Source organism: Carassius gibelio, chromosome A24 (assembly GCF_023724105.1).
Source record: "Carassius gibelio isolate Cgi1373 ecotype wild population from Czech Republic chromosome A24, carGib1.2-hapl.c, whole genome shotgun sequence".
NCBI lineage: Eukaryota > Metazoa > Chordata > Actinopteri > Cypriniformes > Cyprinidae > Carassius > Carassius gibelio.
Genome location: NC_068394.1, coordinates 3,282,722 through 3,289,159, shown reverse-complemented (window position 1 = coordinate 3,289,159; position 6,438 = coordinate 3,282,722).

Here is a 6,438-nt window from a genome sequence, read left to right as displayed (position 1 = left end):
CAGTATCCCATCATGCCTCTGTCCTAGCTGCCCAGCTGCTCCCTAAGGTACACACCAGTACCCTGATTGCTCCCTCCTGCTCGCTCTCTCTCTTCTTCTGCTGTTTTCTTTGTCATGAGTGATTGTCTGCAGGTCTCTAAACACCAGGGCCCACCTGGTCCGGGAGGCGCCCGTTAGAACCCCATATGTGATTGAGACACAATGCGCCCAACTTCCACACCTAATCAACACCCCTGTGGGCCGCAGTCTCAGTATGTTCCTCATAACATTGCTGAGAGTTACAGAATATACACTGTACATTAGCAGTTATACCTTGATCTGTGATGAAGCAGTATATTTAAGTATCACTTACATACCAAAATATCCATTAACAAGACATTAGTTTTTATTTTTTTATTTTTTTATTAATTAAATATTTGAATTTCATTTTATTCATCTAACTTATGTTATTTTCATTTTTGTGAAAGTTTTAGTAAATTTGTTATGTGCTTTTGTCATTATTATTATTATTATATCTGTAATGGTTTTATACGTTTTAGATTGTTGTTGTTGTTATTTTTTAACTTAAACAAAACAAAATGACAATTGGCAGCTAGCTGAAACAATGTTTTTTGTAAGGTTTTTTTATGTTAACGTTTTTTTATTGTTATTATTTTAATGTTTATTTTTATTTCAACTAATGATTTTTTAATGTTTTTGGTTTTAACGTAAGTCAACTATAATAACCCTGCCTAAAACAGGTTTTTTTTTAATTAAAGTTATTATATTTATTAACATTATTATCTTATCTTAACTTTATTATATATTATGTTTTCATATTATTATTTGTTTGAATTATTTATGTATTTTTAGTCATTTTAGAACTTCTTACTTTAAACAAAAATGGCGAATATTACCTTGCAAAATAGCTGATATAAAAATAATTGTTTTTGTTTATTTTTTGATTTTCTTATTGAACTGTTCATTTTTATGGTTTTAGATTTAGATAACAATGATAACTCTGCCTAGAATTATAAAGTAATATTTTATTTAAAACCAATTTTTTATTCATTTTAATAAACTTATTATATTTACTAAACTATTATTTTAAGTTATTATAGTTATGTGTTTGCATGTGTGTGTGTGTGTGTATATATATATATATATATATATATTGTGATTTGTTTTCTGTAGTGTAGTTCTACTATATTGTCTTAAATCTATTATATATAATTATATTTGTATGTATTTTATTTATTTATTTTAAACATTCAATTTTAATTAATAAATATAAAAAATATATATTTATTTTTTTATTAATTTTTGTTTGTGTGTGTATGTGGTAAACAATCCATTAAAAATAATAAAGTTTTGTAATTAGTGGTTTTTGTTTAGGCAATGATCACTATTTCTTTTCTCATAGGATTAATGATTTGAATTTTTGTTTTATAAAATAACCCTAAATAATAATTTATGTAAAGTATGTGAAGTCTGTATTCAGGTTAAATGGGACACTTTCAGATAATTTAAAATTGCTTTAAAAACTGATGCACTCTCATGATAACATGATAACATAGAAAAAAACAACATTAGAAACAAGAACACAGTTAATTTGTTAAGACCTCATAAGCACTGCGCCCAGTACTACGCTAATTTGTGGTTTTATCGTGTCTTCACGATTTGTTACCATTAAAGCCATGAATGGGGTTACTTTGACCTTTGCATTGCAGTTACAAATATTTATAGGGTCATTTTAACAATAAAGACATCTAATTCCACACTAGCTTACCTCTTCATCATCTAGTATTGATAACCAAATGCAAAAGCTGTAGTAAATAAATTTGCAGCATTCCAATTTTCTTCAACAAAATAATTCCTGTTCCAGCCAGTGGCCTAATATGCAGGGCTTTCACATACTTTGTGTGAAAATTAGATTTAATAAAAAAAAATTATAAAATAAAGCCACTTTCAGAGACTGCCGTCCCACCACACTTAGTTAACAAAAATGTTTCTACAAACAAGATGATATCACAACACTCCAAGATATTAATATGATATGTTCCCTGATCTGTAAAGCAGCTGGTTATCTTGCTTGGCACCGATAAGAAAAAGTGCTGTGGATTTCCAGTTTGTGAGCACATTTGGGCTGAATCTTTCACACGTCACAAATTGCAGATGGGAAGCAGTGATCTCGAACAGCCGATCACCTCGGCGTGACCATCTGACACCTTCCATTTAGGAAAATAATACTTTCTATCTTAGCATACTCTCTCCTCTGCAGCCAGGCAGAGGAAATATGCCTGGAAGAGCTTCAACCTCAAACTTTGCCTTCGCCTGGTCCCATTCAGCCTCGTTTCATTAGATAGCTTGTTTTAGATTAGCTTTCTCTTTGTGTTAACGATGCATGTTTGCAGCGAGGGCATTAATTTCGCTGATGGCACGTGGAAAATATACAGTTGTTTATGCATTAAGTGAGCATTTGTAGTCATGCCTTGATGCTGTTATGATTTTAACATTTAAGTAATTTTGACCAAATCATGTTCTTACTGCTCAACTAGCAACACCGAGGTCATGGGTTCAGTTCCCAGGAAGCACATACTGCTCATGTTTATCTGTATTTTGCTTTGGGTAAGACTGTCTGGCAGATACATTAATGAAATGCATTAAAATGCACTTACAACAAAACAACAAATGCATCGTGACTTGCAACCTTATGTTCTATCTATCTATCTATCTATCTATCTATCTATCTATCTATCTATCTATTTGTCTGTCTGTCGAATTTCAAAGTGTTTTAATTCTATTCTCTTTTATTCAAATCGCAAATCTGCATTCTGTTTGTTGCCTGAATTTAAATTAAGGTATTTAATTTGAATTTCGAAGGCTTTTAATGCAATTTTCAATACGTATTTTACCCTTAAATTAAAGGTTTTTCAACCATCTCTGCCGAACAACTAGTCAAACTCTGAGAGCCATATCATGAACATCACATATACATAAAATCCAGTTGCACTGACATGTGGCCTGCGGTCCACTCATGGGTGCAGTGTCTGTAATTTGAGCGATAAATAGGAGTTGGTTTAACAGTTGTGAAGAGAGTTGTAAATCTGGTCTGTGTTTTGTGGTCTCTGAGGGTTTAATTAGTCCACAGATTCCGCTTGTAACGTGACGAGGTTCGCACTCAACAGCCCTCCATAACGTGGCACAAGCGGAGTGCCCCTCCATCTAAAGTCCGCGGCCCCCGGAGAGCCCAGTAGCAGTCCAGAGCTTAAAGACTCAGAGACGGCCTTCTCAGTCTGTATAACAAGTCAACAGAGAATTAGCTGATGTCATATCAGTTGAGCCTCTTCAAGTCACGAGCACAGACTCTTCACTGAGGAGGAGTGAGGAAAACTGTCATTGTAATCCCAGGTACTGCAAATAATCCGTTACTAAAATAGTATTCGTAAAATTGCATTCGGGTGAAACCAAAGGGCAGATCTTTGTTCCAGCTGTCATGTACATTTTTACTTCATTAACCCTATCCTACTTTCCGCCAAATACACTTCCAATATGCAGACTGATTGTCTGAATGCTGCAAGTCTCTATTTTTTTTTTTTTTTTTTTGGTTTTTATGAACCACGACCAAGTAACTCATCCTGCAACATTTGTGAGCAATGGCGTTACTGTTTTCTAAGTAATCAGACTTCTGATTTCCTGGTGACAAATCAAGTGGGATTTGTCTACACTATATATATTTGTATTGTATATATAGTTTATTTAGTTTGGTTGGTTTATTTAGCTTGTATACTCCAAGAAGAGTCAGTAAAATTAGGACAAAATGTATGAATTATAAAAATAAAAAAAATAAACGTCAAATGTACTGGCAAATTTCTGCCATGACATTATCCATTATTTTTATAGACATTTCCGTTAACTCTAAAACACAACGTAATGCAGTGCAAAATTCAAAATACAGGTAAAGCACCTGTAAAATAAAAATCAATTCACAATATTTCTTCATATCAATACAGTATACATTGTGGCCTATTTTTATGCATTTTTAGTTATTTTCTGTATTTACTTTTCCACAGGGGTTTCACCTGTATTTTGAATTACGCATTGCATTGTGTTGTGCTTTAGGGTAAAAAGGAAATGTCCATAAATTTAACAGAGAATGTCCTTTTCCATTTTCCCAACAATTTTTTTTCTTACAGTGTATAATAAATAAAAAATGTACTGAAACACACAACAAAATTATTTTAAATAAAAATATAAAAATGTATTTAAAATATTAATAAAACTATATCATAGTATATCAGGGATACTAAAATAACACTGGCTAACACTGCAGATGCAGGATAAAGTTAACCGACACTGTCTGTGTGAAGTTTTTTATCATTTAGCCAATGCTAGACTGCCTTACGGTACTTTTGTGTAAGGTACAACCCTCGTAGAGCAATCGGAGGTAGATAACTTGCTTAAGGACACATTAGTGACACAGTTCTTTCAGTAAGCAACCAGGCCACATATAAATCTGATTATATTTGTTGATGTTGTGAACAGTTAATTGAATTATTTCTTGCACTGCATCATATAGTGTGAGGAGATGTAGCAGAGAATGCATGAGTACATATCAGCAGTAAAACTTTCATTAGCAGCACAGGAAGTGCTACATCTAGCCATTTATGGTCTCAAAAGCATAAACAACAAAACAAAAGAAAAGAATCCTTCACTTGATCCATATGTTTTTTCTCAAACCTTTTCTTTTAATGGCTTTGTGAGCTTGATGCTGTTTTCCAGATGGCTATGTACCATTATAAATCTGTCTTGCATGTCAAGAAACTATGTTATAATATGAAGATTTAGAAATGTTAAACTTACCTACTAACAAACGGTACATATGTTTGACTAATTGGGCATATACATCGCAATGCTGCATGACTATACATATATATTTTTTTTACTTGTTTTTTTGTTTTGTTTTGTTTTTTTTAGCCCATAATATGTTCTGGAATGGACCAATGTGCAATCTCTGATCACAAAGGCTCACACCTTAATATTAGGCATACCATCAAATGGTACTGTTCCATCGTATTCCATTCTTTTTAAGAGTAATGCAATGGTTTTATTTCATGCCATAACACCACAAGCTGTCACATGATGACAGTTGAGCTGCATAAAATATTGAGGTATGTTTTCTACAGGATTGGATGTAATGCAAAGCTGCAATAATATAGTGTACATCTGGGCCAACTGGCAGCTGATGCAATAAGACATTACCAGTGATGTGCAACCAGAGGCAATGTCCTGTACAGATTTATAGATCAAGAATCCACCAACTTAAAAGTGAACAAATTGGAAATTGAACAACTGCACAGCGTTTAGGTCTGAATGTCTGGTTAACAATACAAATAAAATGCATCCAATTTAAAAATGTATATAAAATTGTCCAAAATACTTTAATCTGGTGCATTTTTGTTTATACAGTATGGTTAGTGGAAAACAGGTAGCACCTCAGCAGTCTACTTTTTTATTAATTTCTCCATGAAGTTATTTATGTATTTCTCTCATACATCTTCCTTTATTCCTCTATTAACTACTAAGATGTTCTCTACACTGAATAGCACGGTGTATGAGGAGAACTATCAGAGAACGCATGAGGACATATGAGTAATGCATCATCAGTAAAACTTTCAATAGGAGTACAGGAAGTGCTATATCTAGCCATTTATGATGTCAAAAACAAAAAAGAGGAAAAAATTCATATGCTTTATCCTAAACCTTTTCTTTTAATGGCTTTGCAAGCTTGATGCTGTTTTCCAGATGGCTATGTATCATTATAAATCTAATACAACTATTTTATATTACAATATGAAGATTTGGTTTTACCTCCTATGATAGCCAGTTGTTTGACCAAGACACTCGGATGAACATTAGAAGATGGTGTCAGCTGACTAAAATAATGTATTCAAAAGTAATTATTTTAGTGTAAAAACATGCATTTTAATGCTCAGTGACCAAGTGTTTCAGCTACAATGGAACCATTTTCAGTAGTTTCCTATGAATATGCATTGAAAGCTGCATGTCAGGGTATTCATTTGAGATTTTTTCCTTACCAGTGTAAGAAATGCATTAGAAAATCCAGATATATTATATCAATTTATACTGTACTTGTCAAGTACTATTGTTTAAAAAGCTGTTTAAATCAACGAAGAGCTGAAGAAGTTTATTTGGCTTATTAAACAACATATAAAATAATTCAGTAATACCATCATCCACATTTTAAGACATACATTCGTTTGCATTTGATGTCATGTCCATGATGCTCACTCAAGACCACAAAGACAACTTTGCCCAAAGTCCCTTGTTCATTCTTTTGAAGGACTAAGCAAAAGGAGAAAAGGATGGGGTTATTTTGGCGATGGAGATTAAGGCAGAGGGGGGCTTTTTGTCATTTGTGCGAGACAAGCCATTCAT